The following is a 14,511-nucleotide window of genomic DNA, read 5'->3' as shown; positions in this document are numbered from 1 at the left end:
CTACACTGCAATGATTGATAGTAGGAAACAGAATAATGTAATTTGCAATACGAGAATGGTGAAAACGATTAACAATTTAACCATTTTACATACTGCAGAAAACTATATGCTTGCATACAAGTACTGTAATGTATTGTACTCCTTCCTAGCACATTCTATCATATTGTTTCTAAGGTAAGCAAATCTGCCAAATCCGTATCTGGGTGGTCTAACTCCCCATTACCTGTGGGTATGTTTCAGCAAGCTGCACGTCTTAGTGTAGAATTGTACAGCATCCCTTCCATGAGGTGACAATAATCAGCTGAGCTTGAATTCAACCCGACCTCTCAGTGCCAGCAAAAAGCTTTTCTGAATAAACAGAGGCTTGATGTCGTATATGTAATACCTTTCTCTATGTTGCCATGCCGAAGACCCAGTCAGGCAGCTATTGTTTCTTCTATTATGATAGTTCTGTAGCCGAGCATCCAATAACAAATAACAACATTTTGCTTGCTGAATTTAGCCCTTGTACAGAATGTTCATGATGTTTTGATATTGTAAGCAAACTGAGTTTGAAGAATGTTTTCCCATATGTGCCCGCAAATGAATGTGTGTCAAACATCATCATGTTTAGGAAGACACGACAATTTAAGAACATGTGCATGTACAATGCTGATTTCTTAACCAGGCCTAATACTTCCACATGACAGCCCTGTGCCCAGCATTTTATGGACAGCCAATCCCTTTGCTGTGTATGGCTTTTTGTTGTGTGCAGCTGTGGTTGGCCACAGGGTCTATCTATCGGCAAAGCTCTATACGAAACTGCAGTAATAGGCCAGGCCTTACTGCACATAGTCTTTGTCCAAACCAGTGTGAATGGTTCCATAGGATCATGGTATTTCTAGAGACAAGCTCTTCTTAAAATGATCTGGCTGTTCCAAAAATAACTGTTTTTAGTGGATTTTTGCTTTCTGTGTTTTTACTGTTTTTTTAAGTTTGGTGGAAAAGGTATCATATACATTTTTACATTCCTTTATTGATGGAATTTGGTGTAATGCTCTTCCATGATTTGATTTCCCCTGCAATAGATCTTGATTTTGCACTGCAAACAGCAAAATGAAAGCTGCTGATCATTGTGTTCTGAATCCTTACCACCTCTTGCAGAACATTTTAAGGTCTCCTATATTTGTGTTTTTTTCTTTCCTCCAGAATCGTTGTGTCCCCCTTTTAATGGTTGGACCCAAGAAATGCTCACACTGTCAAAGTCTTGAATGAGTAAAGTTGTTTCTGGTCATTACTTAGATTGTGCTGACATAGCTTGCAGGTGACCCTCCTGGTGTTGAGGTTCTTCTCAGTTGGTGGATGAGTGAAGAACTCCTACACAAGTGACTCATTGCTGTGCCTCTCCACTTCCTCACTTTCACCAATGCAAACTACTCCCTCTTTCTTTGGAGCAGCAGCAACTGACTCAGGAATCTCATTTTGGAATTTTTTCACCATAGCTGAGCTCTAAATGTAGTTGTTCATTACAGCCTATATTGGTCTCCTGCACTTCTCCAATCGCTATAACAATGTGTTATTTGGCTACTAATTATGCATATGCAGTGTTGCTTGGAGACAGAACTGTTTCCCTGTATAGGTATTGCAGCACGTAATAAAATAAGTTTACATGTGCTTTTGCTAGGACCTACACCCAAACCACCACAGGCAGCCCCTCCTTCTGTTGATGGTACACCTGACAAACAGCAAATGACCAACTTCCTCTTTCCTCTACATATGGCCTCTTGCCTTCTATTGTGGTTGAACAGGTACTTTTTGATCTTGTGAAAGGATATATGACGTTTCAGCCTATAAAACCTCTGAATGCCCTCAAACTTGAATAAAAATACTTTAGACTCTGCTCTATATCTGCAAGCTTTCTCGTTGGTAGGAACAGTTGGACTACTGAGTTGGGTTTGAGTCCAAGGGTTTGCCTTGTTTTTAAAAAATTGAGTTCACTAGGAATGCACCCCCTAGAGCACAATCTGGCCCTCTTCCCCAGCCCAATAGTGAGAACATAATTTTTTATACATTTTAGATGGCACCCAAATGTATATTAAGATGGTGGATTTTCATGTGAAATCAATGGCTATGCAACATGAGTCAACAAATTCATGGTTTGTAAACTCTGCGGAGTCTGAAAATTATACCAGAGGAACCAACATTCCTAGTTTTCTAGTATGCAAACTGTGTACCGAGTCTGCAAACTATGACAGAGAACCCAAAATGGCTCTATAGGTTCTATTGGCTGTAAACTCGGTTTGTAGTTTGAAAACTGTCACGGGCATTGGGCCCTCTAATTCATCTGGAATTCATGAATGTTAAGCTGAGTTTGTGAGGTTGTATGACCAAACAATGCAGGGAAATACACTGCATGACACAACCACACATTTTTTACCCCGCATTTTTTATAACACATATGTTTTTACAACGTATTCCATTACCACGCATTGTTTATATATATATATATATATATATATATATATATATACATATATAAACAATGTATTTATGGGGGAAATCTCTATACCCCCCAACTTACCTTAAATGTGTAGTTAAGGCATTAGTTGTAAAAATATACACATGGTAAAAACATGTATGCTACAAAAATGTGTGGTAAAGCACAACATAGTAAAAACCTTGTTGTAAATGCTGTTTCCCATTTGGGAACCACGGGAGATGAGTTATGTATATATGTATATATATATATATTTATATATATATATATACTAGCAGCCCGTCCCGACGTTGTCCGGGGATGACATTGAATGTCTGCAATGCTTTCAATGTGCAAGGCAATTTATTTTTAAAACTTACTCTGAATCGCCCCATCACCGGGCTCAGGCCCCGCGTTTTTTTAAAAACTTACTCTGAAGTGCCCCATCACCGGGCTCAGGCCCACGTTTTTTAAAAAACGTACTCAGAATCGCCCCATCACCCGGCTCAGGCCCCGCGTTTTAAAAAAAAACGTACTCTGAATCGCCCCATCACCAGGCTCAGGCCCCGCGTTTTTTTAAAAACGTATTCTGAATCGCCCCATCACCCGGCTCAGGCCCCGCGACCCAGAATCGCCTCATCACCCGGCTCAGCCCCCACAGAAGAATGTGTCCACTGTGAAGCCGTGTCCTCAATGCAATATGGGAATGTTTGTGTCAGCTGCAGACGCGAACGTGTTTGTGCGCTCCACCTGAAGCTCTGCTCCAGCCCACGGCAATTAGACGCCCCGCATCGTGTCAACATGCAACTCCCACAACAATGGTAAATGCAACGCCCACTTGTATTGGGATGGCGCCCACTCGTATTGGGACGGCTCGGCTCCATCCGACGGAAATTACATGCCCCACATCACGTCAACGGCCAACGCCTACAACAATGGTAAATGCAACGCCCCCTCGTAGTCCCAGCAGGACGCGCCCATCGCTCTATGCACATGCCTATCCACACGCCCAAATGGTAAATGCAACTCCCCCTCGTTTCGGGAAGGCAGTCCCAGCATGCCGCGCCCATCGCTCTATGCACACGGCCATGCACACGCCCATGGCTTTCCAGCAGAATGCCCACTACCGACTACCTTTCCCCTAATGTTCTTTCTTTGGCCCACTGTTGCGGTAAATGCCACCCCCCTCTCACTTAGCGCGGGGAGACGCCGTGATGGCGTAACCACGCGCTTATAAAAAAGAAAAAAAAATGTATATGGTGGCCAGCTGTATAGCCTATGTCCATCAGCTGTAACTGTCCTTTCCAATGCTGTAGTGGGTGTTCTGATTGGTGCTGTGGTTCATGAGATTACCCGCCTCAAAGGTTTGGGCTCTATCTTTATTATATTAGTATATATATATGTATATATTACCTACTGGCGGTCGCCAGTAGGTAATTATAGTTAGGACCTAGCTACCATAGGAAATTCGCAACATTCTATTGGGAATAACTTTGGCGCCGGTGGAGAAATGTGCGTGTAATTTTCCAAAATTTAGGCCAGCTCTGCTCCACTTCTTCCCTGGAAGTTTCGGCGGGATTCATGAAGCGTGGGCCGAGAAAAAAGGGGGGTCCCAAAACGTGTTTTCCCCATGTTAATTTCCATAGGACGAATAGACAAGGCTAAAGCCCGAACCGCTGAATGGAATTACACCAAACTTTGCAAAATTGTAGGGACTGGTACGCAGAAGTGCCTTTTCTATATTTGAAGAAAATTGCTCCAGTGGTTTTTACCAAAAGTAACTTAAAAAAATGATATATCTATATGCAGTTTCCAGCGCTTACCGATACACGTACCGTGGAGCGCACCCGGCGCGCCACGGGAGTGCGCTAGCGGAAAGATGATTGGCTCTCGGGTGTCTGTCAACATTCTGAACAGTCCGGAAAGTCCGCCATCTTGTGTCTCTGTAGAATCGAGACACAAGAGGTAAAAAAATAAAGGGGGAAATGATTAAAAGGGGGAAGGGTAGACACCCCCTGACCCCCTAGGTTTTCTGAGGGGGGCCTAGAAAGACCCTGAAGGGCAAAAAAACTTTTTTTTTTTTTTTAAATCGCGGGGTAAGCGCTGGATGCATTCCCATGTACGCTTCCCGGTACGCGTACCCTGAGCGCACCACGGGGAAAAACAGTGAAAAAAAATAGTGTAAAATAAGAATTTAGATTGCTTAGAGGTAGGGTAGCTCTGAAAAGAGCTGTTGTGTTATGTGGGTGTTTTTTGTACCTACAAGTAGGTACCGATGCAGAGTCTAAAATTCAAGAGGAAGACTCTACTCCCCTCATCTGTAAAATGTACACCATCTCTCCTATAGATGCCTTGCATGTTGTAACGCAAGTTGTTGTGGAACATGGAACCCATACCATAGTCTCTGAGGAAAGCAGAAACAGATTTATTCACATGTTTCCTTGCTTTCTCAATCTGTGTACAAAATGGGTTGGACCAGTTCCATTTTTGCCTTTGGCATATATTAGAATATACCAAGGCAGTTTTTGGAAAAAGTGACGTCAATTGCCCAAAGATGTCCTTTAAAAGCATTTCCAGACCTACCCCAGTCAAAGTGCCCAGGTCATTTCAACCACAGTGCACAATTATGAGGTCAGGGTGTGGGAGATGCATAAAGGATTTTACCAATGGTATCAATTGGTGGCATCTCAATCCTCTCTGGCCAATCAACATAATATCCACATTTGGTAAATTAAGGTTGTGAATACCTCTGTTAGCTGCATATTTTTCACTCCAGTGAACAAAGCTATGACCCACAATCCAGACATTAGTCATCTTCAAGGTAGATGTGGTTGTATTCAGATGAGTTGTGGAAATGAAATGGCAGTTTGAAAGTAGGAGTTATGAAAAAAAAGTGGTTGAGATTCAGTGCACTTGAAAGAGAAGAAATGATTGGTGATTTTAAAAATTCTCCACTGAAAATTAGGGTGCATGCTTTTGTTTTTTGAAAGAAGTAATTGTAATGGTTGAGAAAAAGTCTTTGAAAGAAACATTGCACATGATTAGCTAGTATATTGAGAGGTCAAACACCCTTGCTGGATTCATTTGCAACATAGTATTATGAACTTTTCACCTGTGTGCTGAGTTCGGTGGGAGTTACCATGGTAACAGGCTGAATGAGCACTGGGGGAATGGGTCAATATTATGTGAGTTTGAAAGTGTAGAAATGTAGAACCAATTAAAATGTCAGTTTGGTTTTGAAATAGAGTGGGAAGAATTTTGATTGGTTAAGTCCAGGGATATGTGTGAAGAATTACAGGGAATCAGGGCCATTTGTGGTTGCAGTGTTTGATGTGCATTTCAGAGATTCTGCTTAAGAAAATCTGGTATGTGTGATTGACACTGTTCTAAATCTTCAAAAGCAATTTTAAAGGTGAGTAATGATTCATTTAATATAGATAGAGTGCTGTATGCACTATGGCTGTGGTTCCCAAACTGTGCGCCGCGGCGCCCTGGTGCGCCGTTATCAGGAGCCAGGGGCGCCGCGCACAATCTGGGAAAGGAAGTGTCACACTAAGAATGTGTCACTTTCGCCTCCGTGATGAATAGGGGCAAGTCTGCCTCTTAAATGGTTCCACAAACAGTTAGTTGCCCTCTTAAGCGAATGGTGAAACTAGCATAGCAATAGAAAATGTTGGAGATATTCTTTTTCACCCATCTTGAACATGCGTGTCACAAGTGGATGTCACCTGTGTACTTCCAGATCCTCACGGGCTTGTATTGAGTAGTAAGGGATTGCTTCTGGCTTGCTAAAAAACATATTTTTCCCGTTTGAAAACAGCTGTATAATGTATGGTTGCAATATAGGAAGGAAGTTAAACATTTATTTCATCGGACGAGCACAGTTTGCCAAGTGCTTGTTTACGGTTTTATTTTCAAAAGATGCTTTACTGTTTTCAATTTGATATGGGGCATAAGGTCATATTTAGGTGTGACCTTCGAACAGGATATTTCTCAGAAATTATAACCGATATGAAATATGGATATTTTCCGCCCAGCAGCTCCGACAAGATTATTTGCATGGGACATTTGATATTTGGCAGCATAATATGCTGGACTCGTCTGGACTTTTTCGGTGGTCGATAGGAAGTTGCATCAGATGTCAATACAACATTTGAAGTACTCTCTGCTGCCCTCAAGTGCTTCTACTTTGCGATGTTTCAGTTCACCGTGTACCATACGAATAGCTTTGGTGCATGTCTGCAGTACAGCTCAATAAGCTACAAAGCACAAGTTACTCACCTTCTGTAAAGATATATCTGTAAGAAACAGTAGGCCTTCCTCCGTCACTTTCGCCTCCGTGATGAATAGGTTGCTCTGCCCTAGTCTGCCTTTCTGAAGCAGAGCATCACGGCGGCCGGCGGGGTGGGTGTGGGGGTGGGGGGGCAATCAACTCTTTCAGCTGCTGATGAGCTGTGAAAGAGATGCTGGTCAGTGGCAGAAAGGAAGGTGTTGCAGCACAGGAGGGGGTCATGCTCCTTGTGGAGTCATGAGCACCTTTGGTTATTTAGATGCAAATAGCATTGAAAGAGTAAATTAAACTAATTTTTTCATTTTTTCCCCCTCAATTTTTATATAGAGCAAACCCAAACCAAACATATTGGAGTACTTTACATGAGCACCAATGACATTTCATAAGGACATGTTCCTTTTTTAGATACGGAGAGATTAAGTGATTTGCCCAGGATCACAGGATGTTGAGCCAAAACCAGAATCAAACCTAATTCCTCAGTTCCAAAGTGGGTAGCTCTGACCTCAAGCTCCATCTTCTCCCCTCCTCTACCCATGCTCAGGACCTGTCCAGGGAGTACACTCTTAATATCTATGTCATACATCTGTGGTTCCCAAAGTGTGCGCCGCAGTACCCTGGTGCGCCATGAAGGGAAGCCAGGGGCGCCGCGCCGCTGTGCAGCATGTGGGTCTGAAAAAAATATATAATTATCCTCAAAATGTACTGGAACTGCGAGCTGCCAATTTTGGAGCTGGGGAACTGGGTTCGACCCTCGACGTCAGCTCAGAATCCGGTGTCATTCTGGGCAAATCACTTAATCTCCCAGAGCCTACAAAAACAGAATACATGAATGTATCCTTGTGTAATGTGACTGGTGCTCTTCGGGTCGGGTGCAGGGTCAGGGGTCTGGTGGAGAGCGTTGGGTGGGTGGGTGTGGGGTCAGGGGCCTGGTGGAGAATGTTGGGTGGGTGGGTGCAGGGTCAGGGTCCTGGTGGAGAGTGTTGGGTGGGTGGGTGCAGGGTTAGGAGCCTGGTGGAGAGCGTAGGGTGGGTGCAGGGTCAGGGGTCTGGTAGAGAGCGTTGGGTGGGTGGGTGCGGGGTCAGGGGCCTGGTGGAGAACGTTGGGTGGGTGCAGGTTCAGGGGCCTGGTGGAGAGCATTGGGTGCGTGCAGGGTGAGCGGCCTGTTGGAGGGCGTTGGGTGGGCGCCTTATGCCCTGATGCAGCCGCACTCTGCCAGCTTCTGTCTTTGCCTCACTCCTCGTTGAGGGGTCGTCACTCGTGACTGCTGCATGTTGGAGAGTGTGAGGGGAGAAAGGGTGCAAGGCAGAGGGGAGAAGGGTGCAAGGCAGAGGGGAGAAGGGTGCTAGGCAGAGGGGAGAACGGTGCAAGGTAGAAAAGGGTGCAAGGCTGAGGTGAAGTAGGGTCCAAGGGGAAGGGGGAGAAGGGTGCAAGGCAGAGGGGAGAAGGGTGCAAGGGGGATGGTGAAGAAGTTAAAAATGTGCCCCCCTCCGAAAACATTTCTGCGGATACCCATGATCAGAGCCCACCTCACGTAAACTTCTTGTAACGCCACAGAGCTCCTTGAGCCTTTCTCTAGCCTGGTTACTTTTAGTGCGAGTGCTTTTTACTACTCTATGTATGCATTGAGATGTACTTTATAAGATCTTTGTGATTGCAAATAAAGTTTTATGACAGTGATGGCTACTCTCTGAATCCTTCATCACGTCTAGGCTTGATTCTTCATGTAGACCAGTGGTTCCCAAAGGGTGCGCCGTGGCACCCCGGTGTGCGGGTAAAAAAATTGTGGGGAGCCACGGCCAACTGCCAATTAGGTCAAGGGAGCCACGGGTCAAAAAAGTTTGGGAACCACTGCACTATGGGGAAGATTAAGCAGCATATTGGGCTTGTTTATTCTTGCATTGTGTCTCATGTTACTATGTAATGTTGGCAAAAAAATGAATGGTGCATATTGGAATTGTATTTTAAAAATGAGTCACGTTTCTTTCTTGTAATATAGTGATCATTTGAATGGGCTGTGCTTTGTGTGTAAAACGATTTACTATACTACATGTTTTTTGGTAAAATGTAAGATGGTGAGAGATGGTGAGATGGTATGAGCACAAATACACATATTGCATGCAGAGACAGACATGGTAGATTACATGTAACATTCTGGTCATGTGCCTTAGAACACACTGCGAGTCAAGCTTGATTTAAAATGAATCTGGGTGAATAATTTGCTTAGTTGATGTGTTTATAATATGGGAATACATGTATTCTTGAAGTCAGTTAGGCTTTAGGATATGTACTAGTAGAGAATCTTAGGCAGCATGTCTGTCTGGCCTCTTAGTTCACAAATAGGCTGTAAGCTGTGCAATAAAGATCCAGGGTGTGCTGTTGAAATGAATAAGGAATGTTATGTCTTGCTTATATATATATGGCCTGTTTTTTGCCAGTAGAGACAGTGAGATAGTATGAGCACAAACAAACATATTTTATGCAGAGACAGACATGGTAGATTACATGTAACATCCTGGTCATATGCCTAAAATCACACTGTGAGTCAAGCTTGATTTAAAATTAATCTGGGTGAATAATTTGGTTAGTTGATGTTTTTATAATATGGGAATACATGTATTCTTGAAGTCAGTTAGGCCTTAGGATATGTACTAGTAGAGAATCTTAGACAGCATGTCTGTCTGGCCTTTTAGTTCACAAATAGGCTGTAAGCTGTGCAATAAAGATCCAGGGTGTGCTGTTAAAATGAATAAGGAATGTTATGTCTTGCTTATATATATATATGGTCTGTTTTTTGCCATTGGAGAGAGTGAGATAGTATGAGCACAAACACACATATTGCATGCAGAGACAGACATGATAGATTACATGTAACATCCTGGTCATGTGCCTAAGATCTCACTGTCAGTCAAGCTTGATTTAAAATAAATCTGGGTGAATAATTTGCTTAGTTGATGTGTTTATAATATGGGAATTCATGTATTCTTGAAGTCAGTTAGGCTTTAGGATATGTACTAGTAGAGAATCTTAGGCAGCATATCTGTTAGGCCTCTAAGTTCACAAATAGGCTCTAAGCTGTGCAATAAAGATCCAGGGTGTGCCGTTGAAATGAATAAGGAATTTTATGTCTTGCTTATATATATATATATATGGTCTGTTTTTTGCCAGTAGAGACAGTGAGATACTATGAGCACAAACACACATATTGCATGCAGAGACAGACATGGTAGATTACATGTAACATCCTGGTCATATGCCTAAAATCACACTGTGAGTCAAGCTTGATTTAAAATGAATCTGGGTGAATAATTTGGTTAGTTGATGTGTTTATAATATGGGAATACATTTATTCTTGAAGTCAGTTTGGCTTTAGGATATGTACTAGTAGAGAATCTTATGCAGCATGTCTGTTAGGCCTCTTACTTCACAAATAGGCTCTAAGCTGTGCAATAAAGTTGAAATGAAAAATGAATGTTATGTCTTGCTTATATATATGTGGTCTGTTTTTTGCCAGTAGAGACAGTGAAATAGTATGAGCAGAGACACACATATTGCATGCAGAGACAGACATGGTAGATTACATGGAACATCCTGGTCATGTGCCTAAGATCACACTGCGAGTCAAGCTTGATTTTAAATGAATCTGGGTGAATAATTTGCTTAGTTGATGTGTTTAAAAATATGGGAATACATGTATTCTTGAAGTCAGTTATTCTTTTGGATATGTACTAGTAGAGATTCTTAGGCAGCATGTCTGTTAGGCCTCTTACTTCACAAATAGGCTCTAAGCTGTGCAATAAAGATCCAGAGTGCGCTGTTGAAATGAAAAAGGAATGTTATGTCTTGCTTATATATATATGGTCTGTTTTTTGCACACCCTGGAGATGGGGTAGGCACAGAGTGAGATGAGACACAAGCAAACAGACAAATGACACATACAAAGAGAGAGAGATGGGGCAGGCACAGAGTGAGATGACACACAGGCTCAGAGTGAGGTGAGACACAGGCACAGAGTACCCTTTAAGCTTAGAGTTGTATACTGTGAGCAGACACAGGTGACATTATTCAAAAATGTGAAAATATAATTCCTTATTTCATACAGACACTCAGTGTGATCCTTGTCAAAAATGTTAAAGCCATACTTTTTACCATAAAACATTTACCAGAGTGAGATGAGACACACACAAACAGACAAATGACACACACAACGAGAGAGATGGGGCAGGCACAGAGTGAGATAATACACAGGCACAGAGTTAGACGAGACACCGGCTCAGAGTGAGATGAGACACAGGCACAGATTGAGATGAGGCACAGCCATAGAGTGAGATGAGACACGCAAAGAGAGAAATGACACACACAAAGAGAGAGATGGGGCAGGCACAGAGTGTGATGAGACACAGGCACAGAGTGAGATGAGACACAGGCACAGAGTGACATGAGACACAGGCACAGAGTGACATGAGACACAGGCGCAGAGTAAGATGGTGCAGGCAGAGAGTGAGATTAATAATGAAACTGTACTGCACTGTTGTAGTGACACTGTTGCTGTGGTATAAACTTACTTATGTTGTAAACTAGTGTTTATATCATTTACTTATTGTAATTGCGATGTAGTATGTTTGTAGAGGTCTATAATATGTTATTTTTTCTTTACCACAGATTGCAATCATCTATAGAAACAGCGCTGCTGCTGGTAGCGTTTTGGTTCTGCAGTGTGTGTAAGGGAAATTAGCTTTTGACCACCAACGGGAGAGTCCCCTGCGTTGCCCAGCGCCCTGAGTGAGAAAGGCGCCTCCTACATCCTCGCTGCTGTTTCCAGGGGACTACGAGTCCCAAGACTCCCTCTCACCTCACACACCTGGCCCGGACCATCGGCACGCCCCCAGCTTGAGGCGCATTCAAAAGACCTCGCGGAACCCGCTATCGCGGGTCCCGCAGCGCTGCTGCTGGTAGCGTTTTGGTTCTGCGGTGTGTGTAAGGGAAATGAGCTTTTGACCACCAACGGGAGAGTTACCTGCGTTGCCCAGCGCCCTGAGTGAGAAAGGCGCTTCCTACATCCTCGCTGCTGTTTCCAGGGGACTACGAGTCCCAAGACTCCCTCTCACCTCACACACCTGGCCCGGACCATCGGCACGCCCCCAGCTTGAGGCGCATTCAAAAGAACTAGCGGAACCCGCTATCGCGGGTCCCGCAGCGCTGCTGCTGGTAGTGTTTTGGTTCTGTGGTGTGTTATGGGAAATGAGCTTTTGACCACCAACGGGAGAGTTACCTGCGTTGCCCAGCGCCCTGAGTGAGAAAGGCTCTTCCTACATCCTCGCTGCTGTTTCCAGGGGACTACGAGTCCCAAGACTCCCTCTCACCTCACACACTTGGCCCGGACCATCGGCACGCCCCCAGCTTTAGGCGCATTCAAAAGACCTCGCGAACCCGCTATCGCGGGTCCTGCAGCGCTGCTGCTGGTAGCGTTTTGGTTCTGCGGTGTGTGTAAGGGAAATGAGCTTTTGACCACCAACGGGAGAGTTACCTGCGTTGCCCAGCGCCCTGAGTGAGAAAGGCGCTTCCTACATCCTCGCTGCTGTTTCCAGGGGACTACGAGTCCCAAGACTCCCTCTCACCTCACACACCTGGCCCGGACCATCGGCACGCCCCCAGCTTGAGGCGCAATTTAAGGAACTTACTTTCCCGCGGCGCGGGAGCGCGCGGGAGTGCGCCGGGCTAAGCCCGGGCAAAGGGCGGGCCGTCTACAGCCGTCATCGGCAGGAAGAGGCAGGGCAGGGCCACATCATTAACATCTGATATTGGGGCCATTGCGTACAGAAGGCGCATAAAGACAAAGCAAGGTGAGGGCAGTCCCGAGCAAAACTTGCACACATTGATTGTATCTCAAAGACCTGTACTGTAGTAGCGCGCCTACTGGAAAGATGGGGAAACGCAAATGCATGGAGGTGGGGGGAGGAGATGGTAAACCCCCTAACCAACGGAAGGGAAAAAAACGAGAAAGTCTTCTAGCCACCCAGTAGCAAGTGTTATGGACCGAATTAATGATCTTGTCGACAATTGTAGAGAGATTCTAGAAACTGACCACGGTCAGGGTTACGGAGAGATAGTAAGTGAGAAGGGTGAGGATGCAATAAGGGTAGTAGATGCTACTAATGACTCACCCACTATACCAGCTATGTTTCGTGCAAAGAGAAAACTAAAAACCAATAATCAGGCAGACAATGGGGATTGTCTAATTATACAGAGTGAGGCCCTAAAAGACATAGATCAGGATCTAGCTGTTAGCACTATGAGCGAGGGCTCATCAACTATTACTGTCCCCCAGATACCATGCCATAATAGGTTTACGGTCCTGGCTGACATTCATAGTGGGCCCCCTGACCCCCAGACGCTACTAGTTACTGGACCTGTTGGCGAGCAGAAAGATAGGCTAGCCGCTAGGGTAAATAACAATAGTACTGGGGGTGCAGTGGTCACTGAAGAAGTTACCAATTTAATAAATCTTGTAATACTTCTTCGTGACGAAATTGATTCATTAAGGTCCCTAGTACAAAACCTAACTACACTAGTTAGGGCTGAGCACCTAGGAGAGAGAAAAATACAACTGAATGCTTCAATTAGCCAGCAAGGCTCTTATCCACTAAAAACTAAGGTTCAGCGAGCTCCTGCCATGGATAACAGTAACAATGTAGTTGTACCATCTACAGTTGACCCTACTAAGGCTTGTCATACTAGAAAGATAAATACGAAAGAAGGATCCACCCCTGGTCATGTTGACGTGGCAAGGAAGGCCCCGGCAATTCGTCAAAGGCCTGATTCAACACCATTAGAGCGACCCATACCCTTGGGATCAAGAGAGCAGGATAAAAATTCGGGTGCTGGTAGGCAGGAAGGTATAGGGACCAGTGCAATTCATAAAGGCTACTCTGGTAATAAAATATATATGACCAACGTCCCCAAATTGATCAACAGTAGAGCTGAGCTACCGGACTCCTTAACAAACAAAGCCATTCATTGGCTGCGGTATGTTAGAGGATGTCGCTCAGTAATAAGGGATGATATCTTAGTGGCTAAAAGAATTAGCACTTCATATCATAAATATGACTCTATTGAACTAACCTTGAAACATGCATCACTGGCTGAAAATCTTTTTGCCCTAGAATTTAGAACTAGTGCCCCTGCACCATCCTTGATCCAGCTAAGGAAATCTTGTCCCCAGCTTCAGCTGCAAACTTCAAGGTTCATGGGACAAGCGTGCGAAAGCAACTGCTCCGGATTGGACAATAATGACTGACGTCCAATAAATAAGGCTGCAGGGACAGAAATTAACGGGCAGACTATGAATAAAGAGGGAAGTAAGGGGCCACCCTCGCCAGTGGGTGTCCAACCAATGGGTGCTAGCCATCGTCGAAAAGTTAAGCTAAAATCTGGGACAAACGGCGGGCTGATTCTACCTGCAGAGTTGCACAATACAACTATGTGCAAAGACGATACTGGGGTGTCTGAAACATCCACTTTACCTATCACAAGTGGATTCACTGAAGTTACTGAGGTAGAGGCAGGCAAATTAGTCTAGTGGAACCTAGCTGGGCTAGGAACTAAGCAGGAATCCCAAGATTGGAAAGATTTTATAAATATCTTTGATCTGTGTATCTTTCAGGAGACTTGGCTTTGTGAACCCGCTTTTTCTGAGGGTTACCTGAACTACTATATCTCAGCACTTAAGGGTCCCAAGGGTCGACCAATGGATGGCCTTACTATTTGG

This window comes from Lissotriton helveticus, chromosome 1_1 (assembly GCF_964261635.1).
Source record: "Lissotriton helveticus chromosome 1_1, aLisHel1.1, whole genome shotgun sequence".
In the NCBI taxonomy this organism is placed as follows: domain Eukaryota; kingdom Metazoa; phylum Chordata; class Amphibia; order Caudata; family Salamandridae; genus Lissotriton; species Lissotriton helveticus.
The sequence above is the reverse complement of the archived record's forward strand: the minus strand, read 5'-3'. Positions refer to the sequence as shown.